General features: G+C 36.5%; 1 pseudogene; it reads left to right on the top strand.

Moving 5' to 3' along the window:
- LOC114540651 overlaps positions 1–19,755 on the top strand; it is a 32,113-nt pseudogene extending 12,358 nt beyond the window's left edge.
- Positions 19,756–20,322: the final 567 nt, after the last annotated feature.

Genomic DNA, 20,322 nt, shown 5'->3' with positions numbered 1-20,322 from the left:
GATTGCGAACAGTATGATAAAATGTCCGGTTCCTACTTTCAGGACTACATAAATCGCAAGTTTCCAACTTTGTTTCAAAAAGCTGATAAATGGCAGTCTAAACTATGGATTCAAGATGGGTGCCCTTGTCAAAATAGTAAAGCAGCGAAAATTGCTATGAGAGAATCAGGGTCAGATTTGCATTCAATACCACCTAGAAGTCCTGATATAAATCCGATCGAGAATCTGTTTCATCTTGTGAGACGAGAACTCGACAGACAAGCAATCAGCGGATGTATAGTACAGGAGAGCTATAATGAATTCGCCACGCGAGTTATAAACACGTTCAAGTCTTTTCCTCTCGAGTGCATTGATAATATAATAGGGTCAATGGATAAACGAATGAGCATGATTATAAGTAGAAGGGGTCAAAGAATTAGGTACTAAGTAGCTGTATATTTGACTGATTAATACAAAGTAAACATATATTGCATATTTGCGGGTCGAATTATTCAACTATCAGTGAATATAATAATAAAAAAACAATTATTTACAGGAGTGTATACTATAATGAAGTCGATATATATTATAATTACAAAATTCAATGCGGTGTCGTTTTAACGGCGCACCAAAGAGTGCGCTAGAAAAATGCAAAATATCATTCAGAACAATAAAAGTAGGAGAAATCAATCGTTCTGTCTTTAAGCTATTTACAATGCTATTAACTGCGATGTATTTTTCGCGCAAATTCTTCAATATTTTTCAAAATCACAACGGTTCACCATTTCTGACATAAAGTAATTGAATCATCATATCTTATATCACTGTACGGTGCACCAATGGTGAACCGTTGAATAAGTGTGTTTTTTTAATGTACTAGCTAACTCCTAATGTTCGTTTTTAAATAATACAAGTAGGCATGTTGGTTTTTTAAATAGCGACATGAAATAAACACGTACAAAGCACCTTAGTATATTACGCTGTAAACTGTATCCTATAATATCATTAGCATGACATATAGCTATTCGCGCATATAGAGTTGATTTCCGGATATTGCGGCATTATTGTTTTACACATCATGCTGTTCGTTGCATACTAGAGTTGCAAAGCAACGAGGGCAAGGTTTGATCCTCATCTGTTGTTCTTCTGGTATCTGATGAGTGAGTGAAAATAGCTTCCAACGAACCGACATCATTTCCGTCTCCCGCTCATCGATTGTCCCTCCTCTGACGTATGTCAATCTACTTTTGCTTGTTGCAAACACTGGCGTATCCGACTCCAATAAAATATCTTCAGCGTAGTGGGTTTTGGGTGCAGAAAAGTGTACAGGCTCACCCTCGAGTAACAGAAGCAGGTCATGCCAAGGAATCAATTTTTCATTCCAACAAAATCATTAAGAAAAATGCACTCGGCTTCTTGGACGCCAACCCATGCGAAGGTGCCAGTAGCGGGATTTTTGAAGGTGTGATAAAGCACATTTAAGGGCCTGAGCAAAAAGGTTTTGCCGCAATCAGCCGGGCCGACGAGCATGACATTTCGATATTTACCCCGTCCCTTTTGTAACAGTGCGAAGATAGAATTGGCAAATTCAACTACATCTATACCGTTAGCTGCTAAAACTTCTTTGGCGCATTGCAACCAACGACCTTCACAGTTCTCAGCACATTCGCGTGTCTTTGCTTCCTCAAGTAACTGGATGCGTGTTTTCCTGCTTCTTTCAAGTTTAGCTTCCGCATTCAACATGTCCCATGTAGTTTTTAATATATGGGCTACAACTTTTGGTTGTCTGTTCATGATGAACTCCGCAAGATCAGATTTACCCTCAGCCTTTTGCTTTTGCGCAAGAGCAAGCAATTCTGTACGAGTCTTAATGGACTTCGCTTGCACTATTTCAGACACTTCCAAAGACGTCAATCTCTTCTTTCGTTTTCTCGACCTTTTGGACGTTGATTCCCCGTCGTCGCTGCCCGATTCATCTCTGATACCATTTGCTATTGTCGCACTAGCAGAATCGGTTTTCGGTGGTTCACCATTCGTCAAGTCAGGATGACCAGGACTTTGAATATATTCTTCGTCAGACTTAGTGACGTATTCCCAGGCACTGTAGTAGTTGTGATGTGACGAAGAAAAATGTACTGAAACATGAAAGTTGTCTAGCAGAAACCGTTTAATTCTTAGCCATCTTTGCCTACGTTCAAGCTTGATTGCAATATGATAGTGCTTGCCACCATCTTGATGATTTTCGAGACAACAGCACCACTGCAAAACTTTATTGTCCTTCTTAAATGCCAGAACTAATGCTTGGGCAAAATCACTTCTTGAAGGAAAGATTGTTAGGTCCGCTTGGCTATATGTTATCATATAAACTTTTCGAACGTCGCGCGATCGTAGTGCTTCAGTCGCCATTACAAAGAATTTATGACTATTACACGATAACATGTAAAACTGTTTATAAATATGACCACGTGCGTAGGTGTTGACAGTTTAATGTTTAAGGAATATACCAGAGCCACCTTAATAGTATGTTAACTTTTGTAACATTATACTTGCAACAGTACAATATTAACTTAAGACAAAGGAGAAAGTGAGAAAAGATTGTTGGCTCTTTATATGAGACCAATTTAAGAGATTAAATAAATCATTCTTTTCAGACAATCCTGGTCAAAACATTGAAGACACTCAGTGTTAATTGCCACTACAGTCACTAGTCACGGAATATATTTCAAAATTCTCCCCCATTCCCCCACAAATCAATGTTGGGTGATGTGTCAGAACTCATTCAAGTATTCAGCATGGACTCAACATTGATTAGGGGGGCGAGGGGGGAAATTGAGACAGAAATGTTGATGTTTTGCATAAAAAACTACAAATCATTTTGAGTGTAGTCAATGGTTTTGGCCAGGATTGTAGATTACTATATTTTGTTTTTCTACAAATTGTTTTATCTTCTTGTAGCCGCCATCTGCGAATAATGTAATTTTGCATGATGCGCTGTAAGTAGAGTCACACAGCATGCATTTTCCTCTCGACAGTCAATTATTAAAATAACACCAAAACGCCGCATAGCTCAAGTACAATTTTAATTATAAACTTAAACGGAAAATTTTAAGTAAAAATTTCCACACTTACACAAGCCTTACTCTGTGACTCAATTCAGTCGATGTTATTATTACACAATTTGTAAATTTGTTATTCAAATATATCAATTTAAGTAATTTGTCCGTTATTAAGAATTTATGTAAACATGCAAGACTATTTGTAAGTTAAGTCACGACACATTCTCATCCTGGAAACTTCAACCAACTGTCGATGTACGCTACCTGACTAATCCTAAAACGTAATACGTTGATTTAATTCATGCACATAAAGAAGCATTAAGACATATAAAAAAATTGAGCATTTTCTAAGACTATGCAAAATGATTCTTATGCGTTATTATGCTTTCAATCATGTGTCAGATTATTTCACGTTTGAACTACTAATTTTCTTTCCAAACTAAAAAGGAGCTTTTTTCGAAACAAGTCTCGTTTATCACTTTTTTTAAAACTCTTTCGGAGTCCTAACACTCAGTTACAGTCATGATTAACATAGTGACACGTTTAAGCACCTTAAGAATACAAACAGTCGATAGCTTGTTTTTCACTATAGGGGGAATTAAACGCGCGGAGCGGAATTTTTCCTTACTTTTCTCGCATTAGTCCGCCTTCCAGGCAAATTTCCACCTATTCGACAAAAGCCCTATAGTAGGCCAAATAGTGCTGTTAATAAAGAGCCAACCGAGTATTTCAGTGTGAATTAAATATGAATCGAATTTATAATTTTATCAAAGTTATGGCAAGGTTCGACTTTCTATCCATTTTAAAGTTTTTCAGCCCTATGTAGTAGGAGGAATATCGTTAAATTGACAGTGACAATAAAACCCCTAATCCCCGAGCCGGTGCGGAGCACCGTGCAAGGGTACTAATTCCGCCCGGAGATTAGGAACTACACCCGGGTATTCTGACAGAACATAGGCTAATCCAAAGCTGCCTAAATATCATGGACGTTCATAGGTCATAGTAGTTGTGCGCAAGCGCAAAATTTGAACGAAAAAAGAACGGTCGTCTACAACTTGCTGATTGGCTAAGACAAAAAGAGAGCATGCATGAGAGCGTCAGCATTTTAACCGTCATTTGGCAAACTAGTTTTTCCTCATGAAATCATACAAAGATCATCACAGCACAGAAACAGTTGGTGAGATAGGAACGACTCGTATTTTATAATCTTTGAAGTGGTAGGTGACTACATTTTGCTTATTCAGTGTTTGCTGTAAGAATGCATTGTTGTTTTGGCAAGTACGAGCTTGGTATGTCGTTTTACAAGGAGCTAACCGACCGTTTAAGGCTTTACATCATCGCTTAAACTATAAAAAGACTTCTCAAAAGTGTACTTCAGAGTTTTGATGAAACAAATATCACTTAGCAGCTTATATAGTCGCTAAAATCATTGAATAAAATAGATAATCGAAAAACAACATTCCACGTTTAGTGCTTGCATGGTTATAATAATTATTTGTGCTGTTTTGATGTTTTGAAAGTTTAGCTATAGAAAAGTTTAACACTCACTTAAACTGCAACGTAATGCAGCAGGCAAACAGGTTATTTCTGTTCACCTTTACGACTGTCTTTGTTTCCAAAAATTTGCACGAGTTATTTCATAATATTAGCGTAAAAAGTTAGGTCTGGGTAGCGCACGTAATATTTTGCTTCGTTTAAAATGGCGAGGGGTTGCTGCATGTATGTATTTCTAGTTTTAAAATATTTTCATCACCATCCAATAATTGCGTAGCCAAAACAAATTTTAACAAAATATAACATGATTATTTACATTACTAATAAATTATTTACAATAATAACACTTATAGTATGCGCGTGCTGATTGGTCGAGAAGCGTGTTTCTATAATTGTAGAGAGAGTGTTTCTATAACTGTTGACTTTTTCGTCGAAAATGACTTGCGAAGTAATGTAAGGAGAATTATAATATTTGTACAAAGTCTTTTTATTGAGTTGTATTTTAAAAGAAATAGAAAACATTTTTTGCTGTGCTTCTACACAGTTGTAGAAACACTTGTTGGAGTTTGAGAGAACTCGAAATGACGTAGTAAAACTCGCCCTACGAGCTCGTTTTCCCACTGATTATTTCTAATTCTCCTAAACTCCTACGCGGAAATGTTTCTTAAGACTAAAATGCGAAAGGAAGAGCAATATGTTCAAATTGAAAATGGCTGTCTTACTAAGCATTTGTGCTTTAGTTTTCACTTCAAGAATACTCCGGCCGGGTGAATGCTCAGTCGCCGAGGCCTTCTTTCGCAAAATTGATGGCAAATATTTAGCAAATCATGTCATCGAAACAAAACAGGCAGGAACTGAATTAGAATGCAGTAGGCACTGCGTTGCTCATGGATCATGTGTGTCAGTTAATTACAAAACCTCTGGAGTTGGTAAAGGTCGATGTGAGCTCAACAGCAAGACCCTTCAAGACACATCTGACGATGATGAAAGTACGAGAAATCGCGAGTTCAAACATCTTTATATGATCAAAAAGGTTAGAATATAACGAGATAATTTTTTCCCTTAAATTTCTGTTACTTCGAACCAGATCAACAATTTTTTGCTCGGGATATCCCGAGAAATAACAGAATGGCACTAGTAAATATGACACCGTTCTCTTTTTTACATAGATATCTTCGAAACCAATTTCAACATGTAACCCAAAGTCGTCACAAAGCCCCTCCAAAGGTAGGATTAGCTTTTGTTTACGCATGAAATATTTGAAAGTCAGATAGGTTTATCCGAACGGAAAGTTATATACGTTGTCAAACAGCTAGAGCAAAGTCTCATGCACGCCCGACTTCTTATTTCATTTCACTTTGTGTTTAGCTATCATGATTAAAATGCAAAATTAGAAAAGTCAATAAATAAATACATGATATGTCACGTAGCATGATGTTGGGATAAGTAATCTACTGTTTTTCAACGCTGTATAGCTATAGAAAATATGATATATTGCGTGACATATTGTCCATAATTAGGTATAATTGATTTGTGTCACACATGTCTTGTATATTTTTGTTCGGTATAGTATTAAAGGTACACGAGAGTGTAGTTATTCGACTAAAATTTCTTAGGCACACGCAGCATGCCGAACAAACGGTCCTCTAGGATAACATGTATGTTTCCAGTTGTGTCGCTTTTTTGTCGTGCGTGATTCGTCGATAATATATTTTCTTTTCTCCGGACGGTCCAGCGTCGCCCAGACTTTTTGTCGTGAGTTATGCAAATATTTTAACATCTGGAAGGGCCGATTAAGTGAAGCCACGACAAACGACATGTCATTGCATTCGTCATTATATCGGACATAGTCTCCTGCGTGATTATTACTCATTTGTTGTTTGTACATGCATGTGATCTCCGAGTGCATTACAGCGTATAAATGCCTGGTAATGGGCTGTTATGCCCATAGCTGATTGCACAAAAGATATAGAATAGGACTAAGACTTCCATCCTATGCTGAATAGTATTTTGATGTTTTAAATTACGCAAGGCACTTTTGGGCGGGAAAATTTCACTGTTAAATATTCAAATATTCAAATACATGCATTCAGCAATTCCTCGCCTCGGTTAAACGAAATAGACCTTTTTCATAATGATCTCAAACGCGGAAAGTCTGTTATTACACAAAGTTTGATTGGCTCGATAGTTTTTTGGAGCCAATTAAATTTCGTGTAACATCAGACTTTCCGCGTTTGACGTGATTATAAGAAAGGTCTATTAGCTAAGCATAGGGATGGTAACATGATTGTTTGAAAATTTATGTCGGTTGCGGATTTTGGTTTGAGAGAAAAAGAAGTATGGAAATATTCTTCTGCACGTGGAAGCTCTGTAGTCATAGCAACTTGCAACGGCCGTACATTTTTAGTACAAGTTTACCCTCATATTTTTGTGGAAAAATGGCAAAAATACCACAACATTTTTACCTTTCTCTGGAAGTTGAGTTACTCGGCTATAGCCAGTGTTATGCTAACTTACTTTAATTATTAATTACCATGAAATATAACATCAGACGTCTAATACAACTTCCGAAGTTTTCAACTTCTGACCAATCAAGAGATTTGTAGTTCACACTGGAGCATGCGCATAACGTAGAAGACCATCCATGGCGTGACGTCCATAGCATAATGGCGGACGACGTTGGTTCACTGCTTTGGTTTCGCATTTGCATATTTTGGGTGTAAATATTCGAGTGGAATTAGTACACTCGCACATATAATTATATAATTATTTTTTGTTTTTATTACACTGGTTCTGCTGATGTTTGAAAACAGATTTACTTCTCATTGAGGGGCGTCTGTGTGGGAGAGTGAGGGGAGGGGATGGGAGACATGCTATAGATGCTCTCAACTCAAGTACTGTAAAGCAAACGATGAAATAACAAGTACGATCGTACTATTGTGGACCGAAACTGCGTAACCGAGTTTAATTTCTGAACTGCAATGTATTTATAACAATGGAGAGGACAATGTATTTCTAATCGTTTCCGTTTACTTATATATAGGCTGAATATTAATGAAATGTATATATCATTTGCTGCAAATATATCAAGAATTGCTTGTAACTTGCTTCAAAGGTCAAAAGTAAAAATTCGAACTCCGTCAATCGATGCGGAATATTGCTTAAAATAATTGTGCCAAGTTTCATTCCGATCAAACAAGTAATGCTAGAGCCTTAGGGTTTTTTTCAAGAGCTTCGCCCCCTAACAACAACAGCAACAACAACAACAACAACAACAACAACAACAACAACAAGATTAGCAGCGGTTAGGGACCAGTTCCTGGTCCAAAAAGAGAAGTGAAAGTAAACAATATAATAACATTTATCGCTTCCCTTCATTAGCTTCATATCTAAAAGATACCATTGTCATGACGAGCTCTGTTTTCTGTGTTTAGATCTCGTACAAAAGTTGGAATACTCTTGGCAATGTGCATAATTGTCTGACGCACATGCCGATTTATTAATTTTTAAATAACAAAAAATTAACTTTTAATCAACAAACATGTCAAACAATCAATTCAATTATTAAGCAATTCGCACGAAAAGGTGGGGCAAATTTAAACGCCCAACCGAATATACTAATATACCTTTACATTAGTTCGCGTGCGAAAACGGGGAGGAGGGCGGGTTTCAATTTTGATCTGTAATGACCTTGTCGAGGAGCGGAATGAATCGGCGGCACATTCTGCTCTTTTTATACTGACCTTCATCTCCGCTCTCCCACGCCTTACCTATATATCATCAGAATTCCAGGGAAATTACTCGCGCGTCAAACTAAAGTATTTAATCTACTTTAAGTCTCAAGGGCAGGAAGCAATAAACTCCTATTTGGTGCAATAATCCGAACGTAGCCTTCTCCAGAATTTATTGCTTTAATTGTTGAAGGATTTTTTAATGTTTTATATATACACTGTAACAATACTTCTGACGGAATAGTTATAAGTTACGATGCTTTACATGCATGGCCATGCAAAAATCGCGGACATGAAATATGCAGATATTCTGTAATATTTCTCATAATATTTCTCATAATTTTGCATGCAAGCTAAAACGTTCTGTAAATATAAAATATATTGCGCATTCTTAAATTCCGGAATCGTTTAGTATTTACAATTTCCCCTGTTCGTTTCTTGTAAATCAATTTTATATATATATATATATATATATATATATATATATATATATATATAAATAAAAAAGATAAAATAAAATAAACTTGGCTTACTTCATAAGATTTTATTCACTACAAACTTGTTCGTATGACAAGCAACGCTTGCCACACTCATCAGGTGAATTTAAATGTCGCGCTATGTTGTTGCCAAGGTTATATATACTATATACATGTTTGACGTAAAACTGAAAGCTATAGTGTTAAATTACATATAAATATATACAGATTATATCAAGTAATATTGCTTAAGAGAAATTTGTTTTTATGCCTGCATTTCGATAACATTTCATTTCTTGAGTTTAAAGAACAAAGTTCAGGGTGGTAAATTATAATAAATTTTTCATGTGTACAAAGGCTGCAGCGTTTTGTTGTGTTGTTATAGCTCTTGCATTGTTTAATAATACGCCAGTCTATAGAGTACTTAACCTTTGCCTCTTTAAGTTGCCAGATGTATTTGCTCAGTTCTGTCGCATTTCTATACTTGCTTAATCTAAATGAACTAGTGTGGCAATTATATCTTGCTTTGAACTTCCCTTCTGTATGTCCGACATAAGATTCCTTTTGATTCGTATCGTTCCTAACAACCGTTGCTTGGTATACTACGCTGGATGTTAGACATTTGCCGGGCAGTGGACATGAGGACTTATTCCTGCAATTGCATTGACTTGGTTTCGTGCTGTATGTTGACGCATCTGTAGAGGTTAATTTATTTACTATAGATTTATTGTGCCCAGAAATTATATTTTGGACATTGGGCATGCAACTGTAACTTAGTTTCAAGGTATTTCTGTTGAATATTTTATGGAGAGGATTGTTTTTAGGAAAGCAATCATCAATTGCTTGGAGGAATTTGTGTCCGATATTCGTTTCGACATTGAAGTTGTAAGGTGGATTAAACCATATAACGTTTCTGTCTCTAGTGCGTTTTGTCTTTGTTTGCTGGGGATTGTATTTAACTTGTAGTTATAACCACTCTTATCTAAGGCATCTTGGTATGGAGGACAAGCTGAATCAAATGCTTGTTCGTCAGACGATATATTGGACAATCGATTGTTAATTGCATCAGGGATTGCCTTTAAAACCGCGGGTGGGTGATTACTCTGACGATGGACATATTGAAGCGTGTTTCCCGGTTTCATGTACGGTTTGAATGAAGAAGTTCTTAGGTCAAATGTAACATCTAGGTAATTCACACATTTTTTGTTAGCTTCGATTGTAATCTTTAAATTATGTTCATTAAACGTTCTGCAAATCTGCTTCTTTATATTTTCAATTTCCCTCGGTTGTTTGTCAAACGCTGCAAGGCCATCATCTCTGTAGAGACCAATATCATTTCGATATTCTGGGGGAGTTTCGATAGTAGGAATAGGCCAACTAACTCGCATGTTTCCGCACCATCAAAACTGCCCATCGTTACATCAAATAGGCTATCTGACTCTTTCTTGCACCAAGTTTGATTTCTGCTGAAGAGAACTGATTTCTTCGCCTGCATGATTAAGTGCTTCTCCTCATGCGTGATGGTGTTGAACTGGGAAGCATATGTTAAGGCATTAAGAAGCAACTCTTCGGTAATAGATGGGTAAAAATCTACGATATCAAAACAAATGAACGAACGAGATGACTTGTTAGGCAAATTCTTAAACCATGAAATAACAGAACTCGTGTTTTTCCATTGATTTAGGTTAGTATGGGCCAAAATATTTGAATTGATACTTTGCAGGAGTTTTTTGCTGATGACACCAATTTCTGATTTGGAAGGGTTAATTAGAGATCATAAACCTAATTTTCAGAACAATCCAACCTGTAGACTAATTAACCCTTCCAAATCAGAAATTGGTGTCATCAGCAAAAAACTCCTGCAAAGTATCAATTCAAATATTTTGGCCCATACTAACCTAAATCAATGGAAAAACACGAGTTCTGTTATTTCATGGTTTAAGAATTTGCCTAACAAGTCATCTCGTTCGTTCATTTGTTTTGATATCGTAGATTTTTACCCATCTATTACCGAAGAGTTGCTTCTTAATGCCTTAACATATGCTTCCCAGTTCAACACCATCACGCATGAGGAGAAGCACATAATCATGCAGGCGAAGAAATCAGTTCTCTTCAGCAGAAATCAAACTTGGTGCAAGAAAGAGTCAGATAGCCTATTTGATGTAACGATGGGCAGTTTTGATGGTGCGGAAACATGCGAGTTAGTTGGCCTATTCCTACTATCGAAACTCCTCCCAGAATATCGAAATGATATTGGTCTCTACAGAGATGATGGCCTTGCAGCGTTTGACAAACAACCGAGGGAAATTGAAAATATAAAGAAGCAGATTTGCAGAACGTTTAATGAACATAATTTAAAGATTACAATCGAAGCTAACAAAAAATGTGTGAATTACCTAGATGTTACATTTGACCTAAGAACTTCTTCATTCAAACCGTACATGAAACCGGGAAACACGCTTCAATATGTCCATCGTCAGAGTAATCACCCACCCGCGGTTTTAAAGGCAATCCCTGATGCAATTAACAATCGATTGTCCAATATATCGTCTGACGAAGAAGCATTTGATTCAGCTTGTCCTCCATACCAAGATGCCTTAGATAAGAGTGGTTATAACTACAAGTTAAAATACAATCCCCAGCAAACAAAGACAAAACGCACTAGAGACAGAAACGTTATATGGTTTAATCCACCTTACAACTCCAATGTCGAAACGAATATCGGACACAAATTCCTCCAAGCAATTGATGATTGCTTTCCTAAAAACAATCCTCTCCATAAAATATTCAACAGAAATACCTTGAAACTAAGTTACAGTTGCATGCCCAATGTCCAAAATATAATTTCTGGGCACAATAAATCTATAGTATATAAGTTCACCTCTACAGATGCGTCAACATACAGCACGAAACCAAGTCAATGCAATTGCAGGAATAAGTCCTCATGTCCACTGCCCGGCAAATGTCTAACATCCAGCGTAGTACTCCAAGCAACGGTTGTTAGGAACGATACGAATCAAAAGGAATCTTATGTCGGACATACAGAAGGGAAGTTCAAAACAAGATATAATTGCCACACTAGTTCATTTAGATTAAGCAAGTATAGAAATGCGACAGAACTGAGCAAATACATCTGGCAACTTAAAGAGGCAAAGGTTAAGTACTCTATAGACTGGCGTATTATTAAACAATGCAAGAGCTATAACAACACAACAAAACGCTGCAGCCTTTGTACACATGAAAAATTTATCATAATTTACCACCCTGAACTTTGTTCTTTAAACTCAAGAAATGAAATGTTATCGAAATGCAGGCATAGAAACAAATTTCTCTTAAGCAATATTACTTGATATAATCTGTATATATTTATATGTAATTTAACACTATAGCTTTCAGTTTTACGTCAAACATGTATATAGTATATATAACCTTGGCAACAACATAGCGCGACATTTAAATTCACCTGATGAGTGTGGCAAGCGTTGCTTGTCATACGAAACAAGTTTGTAGTGAATAAAATTTTATGAAGTAAACCAAGTTTATCTTATTTTATCTTTATACTAGCTCTATACTTTGGTATATCGAGCACTCTACTCATATATGATTCTAAATACATATTTGATATAATATATATATAATATATATATATATATATATATATATTATATATATATATATATAAAATATATATATATATATATATATATATATATATATATAATATAATATATATATATATATATATATCAAAATTTAGAAAGGTTGTTATAGCAAATCAAGAGTGCACAAGCCGAAAAAAAAAAAAAAAAACGTAAAACAACGTTTATTTACAAGTTAAAAGACGTTTCGGTCAAAAGTCTAAGACCTTCGTCGGTTAAAATGGTGTTAAAAATATACTAGTTATATACAAGTTGATATGTTATTTGAATTGCTAATTTAGAGTAACATAAATGCCAGGTAATTCGATATGATCACTACCGGCATTGGTGGCCCTTTGGGAATGCCATGCTTCAAGGAACAAACGTTGTCGATAATTGTTTGCTTTGTCTATAATCTTGGGGTTTTTTAAATCTATACTGTGTTTGTGTAAAGTTGCGTGTTGGGCTAATTTAGAATTCTTATCCTGTTTAATGATGGCTCGTTGATGTTCTTTGAGCCGGGTCCGGAGTGCACGTTCGGTCTGTCCAATGTACACAAATTCACAATTCTGACAGTTGATTTGGTATATCACTTCCCTGGACTGCATAATATTTGGTTTGTCTTTGGGTTTTGGAAAGCAGTTGTTCAAGGTCCTAATGGGTTTATAGCCAACTTTGAGATTTTCGCGTCTAAGTACTCTGGCAATGCGTTCTGAAACTCCTTGGATGTAGGGTAATACAACTAGGCCTGCAGAATCATTCTCATTGTTGGTTCTATCTTTTGAACATTTACGCATAGTATCACAATTTTTGATGAATTTGGTGGAATATCCATTACTTTGTAGTACTTTCATGACGTGTTTTCTTTCTTTGCGTTTGCCATTTCTTGTTGACGGAATGTTGTCTGCACGGTCTAATAAAGTGTTGACAACGGAACGTTTGTGAGTGGCTGGGTGGTGGGAATTGAAATCTAGGTACTTGTCTGTGTGGGTTGTTTTCCGGTAAACCTTGATTTGTATGTGTCCATCTTTGCGGTATGTGATGGTATCTAGGAAAGCAAGTTTGTTGTCTTGCTCCATCTCAATTGTGAACTGTATGTGTGGGTTGATTGAATTCAAGTGGTCGTGGAATTCTTGTACATGGTCTTTATGTAGGCCTGTGTGGCTATCGTCTACAAAGCGAAACCACCATATAGGAGGGTGCGCTGCTGATGTAATGGCCTGATCTTCAATGTGTTCCATGATTATATTCGCCACGGTGGCACTAATGGGGGAGCCCATGGCACAACCGAATATTTGTTGATAATACGTGTTTTCATACGTGAAATAGCTGTTTGTGAGGACAAATTTGAGTAATCTTAAGATGTTTGTTCGGGAGATGTCTGTCCGATCTTGGAGATCTTTATCGTCATCTAATCTTCTTTGAACAACAGATAATGCAAGTTCAACTGGGATTGACGTAAACAATGAGACAACATCGAAGGATACCATTACTGCATCGTCTGGTATAGGGTGTTTGGCAATTTTGCTTGAGAACTCCGAACTATTCTTTACGGAAAATTTTCGGGTCTGAAGCGGTGATAAAATATGTACCAGGTGACTGGAGAGGTTGTATGTGGCAAAACTGATACAACTGGTTATTGGGCGAAGAGGTATTTCAGGTTTGTCGATTTTGGGTAAACCATAGAATGCTGCAGGTAATGCATCCGTGCTGTGAAGGTGGTAATAAAGTTTATCAGGAAGTTGGGGTTTATTAGAGTCATGTCCACTGGGTTGCTTCTTGATATCTTGGAGAAGTTTATTGAGGTCTTTTTCAACATGTGATGTAGGATTTCTTCGTTTATCGGTTATTTTGATATAAGTTGATTCATCACTCAGTAATGCTTCTATCTTCTCCTTGTATTCGGCTGTATCCATGACGACCACGCACCGACCTTTGTCGGCAGGCAGGATGACAATTGAAGGATCGTTTTTTAGGGTCTTTAGTGTCATATTCAGTTGTTTTGTGGTGGGACTGGTTTCCGACAAAGGTCGGTGTGTGGTCGTCATGGATACAGCCGAATAAAGGAGAAGATAGAAGCATTACTGAGTGATGAATCAACTTATATCAAAATAACCGATAAACGAAGAAATCCTACATCACATGTTGAAAAAGACCTCAATAAACTTCTCCAAGATATCAAGAAGCAACCCAGTGGACATGACTCTAATAAACCCCAACTTCCTGATAAACTTTATTACCACCTTCACAGCACGGATGCATTACCTGCAGCATTCTATGGTTTACCCAAAATCGACAAACCTGAAATACCTCTTCGCCCAATAACCAGTTGTATCAGTTTTGCCACATACAACCTCTCCAGTCAGCTGGTACATATTTTATCACCGCTTCAGACCCGAAAATTTTCCGTAAAGAATAGTTCGGAGTTCTCAAGCAAAATTGCCAAACACCCTATACCAGACGATGCAGTAATGGTATCCTTCGATGTTGTCTCATTGTTTACGTCAATCCCAGTTGAACTTGCATTATCTGTTGTTCAAAGAAGATTAGATGACGATAAAGATCTCCAAGATCGGACAGACATCTCCCGAACAAACATCTTAAGATTACTCAAATTTGTCCTCACAAACAGCTATTTCACGTATAAAAACGTATTATCAACAAATATTCGGTTGTGCCATGGGCTCCCCCATTAGTGCCACCGTGGCGAATATAATCATGGAACACATTGAAGATCAGGCCATTACATCAGCAGCGCACCCTCCTATATGGTGGTTTCGCTTTGTAGACGATAGCCACACAGGCCTACATAAAGACAATGTACAAGAATTCCACGACCACTTGAATTCAATCAACCCACACATACAGTTCACAATTGAGATGGAGCAAGACAACAAACTTGCTTTCCTAGATACCATCACATACCGCAAAGATGGACACATACAAATCAAGGTTTACCGGAAAACAACCCACACAGACAAGTACCTACATTTCAATTCCCACCACCCAGCCACCCACAAACGTTCCGTTGTCAACACTTTATTAGACCGTGCAGACAACATTCCGTCTACAAGAAATGGCAAACGCAAAGAAAGAAAACACGTCATGAAAGTACTACAAAGTAATGGATATTCCACCAAATTCATCAAAAATTGTGATACTATGCGTAAATGTTCAAAAGATAGAACCAACAATGAGAATGATTCTGCAGGCCTAGTTGTATTACCCTACATCCAAATAAGGAGTTTCAAAACGCATTGCCAGAGTACTTAGACGCGAAAATCTCAAAGTTGGCTATAAACCCATTAGGACCTTGAACAACTGCTTTCCAAAACCCAAAGACAAACCAAATATTATGCAGTCCAGGGAAGTGATATACCAAATCAACTGTCAGAATTGTGAATTTGTGTACATTGGACAGACCGAACGTGCACTCCGGACCCGGCTCAAAGAACATCAACGAGCCATCATTAAACAGGATAAGAATTCTAAATTAGCCCAACACGCAACTTTACACAAACACAGTATAGATTTAAAAAACCCCAAGATTATAGACAAAGCAAACAATTATCGACAACGTTTGTTCCTTGAAGCATGGCATTCCCAAAGGGCCACCAATGCCGGTAATGATCATATCGAATTACCTGGCATTTATGTTACTCTAAATTAGCAATTCAAATAACATATCAACTTGTATATAACTAGTATATTTTTAACACCATTTTAACCGACGAAGGTCTTAGATTTTTGACCGAAACGTCTTTTAACTTGTAAATAAACGTTGTTTTACGTTTTTATAGCCAGTGTCAACCCCTTTTATCTTATAAATATATATATATAATATATTATATATATATTATATTATTATATTATATATATATTATATATATATATTTATATATATGTATATATACATGCACCCATTTGCAAAAACGTTGGCCGCAGATAGATAGATAGATAGATAGATACTCGAAGTCTAATTAGAATTGCATATGATTACATTTGCATGGGATTTCAATCATATTACACCACATATGCAATCCTAATTAGATTTCGAGTATCTATCTATATATCTATCTGCGCCCAACGTTTTTGCAAACGGGTGTGCATATATATATATGCATGTTTACTCAAGGCTTTTTGAGATATTTAATTCGTTTGTTTTAAGCGCAAAACCAGACCAAAAAATACCATTTAAAAGCTTATTTTAAGACGAGTTCAATAGTGGTAATAAGCTGAGATATTGCGGAATATTTTCAGTAATATTGCATTTTTAAAACGCTCGCAGACAAATAGATACATTTTGGTTGTCGAGAAGGCCGTACGTAGATCTTTTAGTACGTAGACCTAGTACGTAGACCTTTTAAAATAGTGCGTACACTTGGTATATGTAGACCTTTTAGAATAGTGCGTAGACCTTTTAGAATAGCACGTAGACCTAGCACGTAGTATTTAACCAGTGATAATACATGGACTAATTCAAAGGATGTTATTTAGCTGAGTGCGATTACATTAATTATAAATGTTGCGAATTGTGGGAATAATAGATATGGACGGCATCGTGTTCAAACCATTCCACTGTCAAGGAATGATTATGGTTAGGGAATCGCAAGCCAAGCCCCATTGAATAAAGGCCTTCGATGGGAGAACCTGTCGCCCAAGGATCAACGAAGCTGCAAGTGTGTAAAATCCCGTTGAAACCACATAAACAACATATTTTTTAATTAAGTATCGGAATATTAACTTCAATTATTTATATGTTTTTACATATTCATCCCCGAGCCGGTGCGGAGCACCGTGCGAGGGTACTAATTCCGCCCGGAGATTAGGAATTACACCCGGGACCCGGGAGAACATAGCGGAATCCAAAGTCGCCTAAATTTGGACCATGGACGTTCAATGGTCATGGTACTTGTGCGCAAGCGCGAAATGCGAACGAGTGTAGACTGGTAATCAGCAACTTCCTGATTGGCTAAGACGAGACGTTTGCGTCTCAGTGAAAAACGTCAGCAATTTAACTGTCATTTTGCAAACTATTTTTTTAAAAAAATGTTTCGAAAACAAAATATGAAATGTGGAATCAAATAACAGATAAAACACTGGGAAGAGTTTAAAATATTATCAGAACTGGAAGAATTAGCGGTGAAAAGGAACAACTCGATTATAATCCTTGAAATGGTAGGAGTCTATTTTGTTTATTTCGAGGTTTATTTCGTGTTTGTTGTACGAATACATTTTATGAGCTACAGTATGTCGTTTTGCTCGGTTTTGCGAAGACGTGACCGACTATCTAAGGCTTTACATCATCGTTTTAACTTCCAAAAGAGTCCTTAAAAGTGTAATTCAGAGTTTTAATATAACAAATATCACTTTAAAGGTTTATAGAGTCGACTGTAAATCTGCATGCAATCATTGCATGAATTTAGTAATATCGAAAAACAACATTCGACATTCACTGCTTGGTTATTTATATTATTTGTGCTGTTTTGATGTTTTGAAGGTTTAGCTATTATGAAGTATTAACTCTCACTTAAACTGTGAAAGTCTATAACTTAATGCAACGGAAAGCAGCATGAAAACGGGTGATTTCACTTCACCTTAACGACTGTGTTTGTTTCCGAAATATTTGAGACATCAGCTATCGGCTTTACATTTAGGACATTTCATAATATTGAAGGTTAGGTCTGGATAGCTCAGGAAATATTTTGCTTCGTTTGAAATGGCGAGGGGTTGCTGCATGCATGTATTTCTAGTATTCCCATATTTGTGTTTCTCAAAATCAAATATTTCCAAACACACCCGATTTCATCATTGACAAACTGTTACATTTTCATTTACCAGTACAAATTTCTCAGATTATTCATTGAAATATAAGTTCCTGAATGTTTCTCAAAAAGGAGCAATGCTTCTCTCATTTTTTGCTGCTCTGCTGCGATTTTGCCTAGTTTAGACGAATCTCTAAATAGATTTACTCTGAACACTAATATCGCTGTTTTTTATGCAAAATACAAGTTAACCATCCCCCTATCTAATGAAATGCGTTTTTCCGATTTCTTTTTATTATTATATCACAGGCAGCCCGCTATTGGGTTTGCTTTTCGCTAAATATTTAAATACATTCTATGCAAAACAACATTAAGTATCACCTTCTTCATTCAACTGCTGACATATTATCACAGGCGCAACTTCGTGCGGTGTAGTGTAATGTATTATGTATAAAAATATACAAACCCAATTGGGGGCTATTTGTGATTATATTATGTGTAAATATTAGTATAGTATAATTGTATTGTTTGCTGAGTCATCTCAGAACAGAAGAATTCATAATTCAACATTCTTTCATACCCAATAAACGAACATTTTTCAAAATTATCTTTCAACACATTAGTAGTGACAAAACCTTTATCTTCATTCACAGGAAATTCAAATCATGCCAACAAATCGTGCCGGATTTTACGAACAAAATATCCCTCAGCTGATAGTGGAAAGTATTCCATAAAGCCTGAAGGACTTAACTTCACGGTTCGAGTATTTTGTGACATGGCTTCAAAGAATGGTGTTGGTGTGACAGAGATTGGACATGACAGCGAATCGAGAACATTAGTTAACGGATATAATCCTCCAGGTTCTTACAAAAGAAAGATTAAATATAACATTTCCATGGAGCAGATTGTCGCGATTATCAAGCAGTCGAAGAATTGTGAGCAGTTTATAAAATATGAATGTTTTGGTAGCGTGTTGTTGAGAGATTCCCATGGTTGGTGGTATCACGTCAAGGTTCAAAGATGAATTACTGGGGTGGAGCGGCAGTCGACAGTGGAAACTGTTCATGTGGAATAACCAACAGCTGTGCAGGTAAAGGAAAATGTAATTGTGACATGAATGACTACGCATGGCGTGAAGACAGTGGATACCTGACAGACAAGAACACGCTGCCTGTTACTGAACTGAGATTTGGCGATACAGGTATACTTGACGGTTTCAATGAGCGTGGTTATCATGCGCTGGGTAAATTACGCTGCTGGGGGTAAGAGATCGAACATCAAACCTGATATGATTCATAAAATATTAACATTTTGTAGTTTTATTCAATCTACTTTTCAACTTGCTTGTAGACATTATCGGAATAGATTACTAATGGTGGGATTTATATGGTTAATAAGAAGGAAATTGATAATTTCGTTGAAATATGATCAGTTCTTTGGAAGCCTTAACACCGTAATTAAGATCTGGTTTTCGTCGGCGTATTGCGAAGATCAATGGTCTGCCCTATATAAAATAACTTGTGTTAAGTCAATGTTTATACTGTTAGTGCTATCCGCTGTAAGTTCCATCAACGATCTGATTTGTTGGAAGTGTTCACATGAGTTTATATGATATTTCACGTATGAGATTTACCCTCATATAAAGTCATGTGAACACTTCAGTCAACATATCACATTGATGTTAGAACTTGTTTTGTTGTATAAAAATATTCAGTGGTTTTTGTAACTATTATTCATTAAACTAGACATGTAAACAATATTCATTAAACTAGACATGTGATAAATACAAGACTACTCGCATTGCTGTATTTTAACATGGAATATTACAGATCCAAGTATTCGTGATTAAAATTTTAATGATTGTTATCTATTTATTGTTTAATCGGTAACAATCTTAAGCTTTCCGGCAATAAGAGGGAATTATTCATGTTATCTTATTTTAGGATAATTACAAAGGCAATTATTCAAATTTCGGCTATCTTTAAAACCAGGAACGCGAATCTCCGGAAACTTTAAAACCCGGAATGAGAATCTCCGGAATCCTTTAAATCTGGGGCCGATTGTTCGAAAGGCGTTTAGCTTAAACGGCGTTTAGTCCAATCCACCGTATAAATTTCTTATGCCGCTGATAGTTAAAAAGGTGATAAAACTGGGTTATACGAAGCCCGTTTATTCTCGCGTTT

This window comes from Dendronephthya gigantea, unplaced genomic scaffold (assembly GCF_004324835.1).
Source record: "Dendronephthya gigantea isolate DGI-Jeju-01 unplaced genomic scaffold, DenGig_1.0 000244F, whole genome shotgun sequence".
NCBI lineage: Eukaryota > Metazoa > Cnidaria > Anthozoa > Malacalcyonacea > Nephtheidae > Dendronephthya > Dendronephthya gigantea.
Note: the sequence above shows the minus strand (reverse complement) of the source record. Positions and strands in the feature narration are given on the sequence as shown.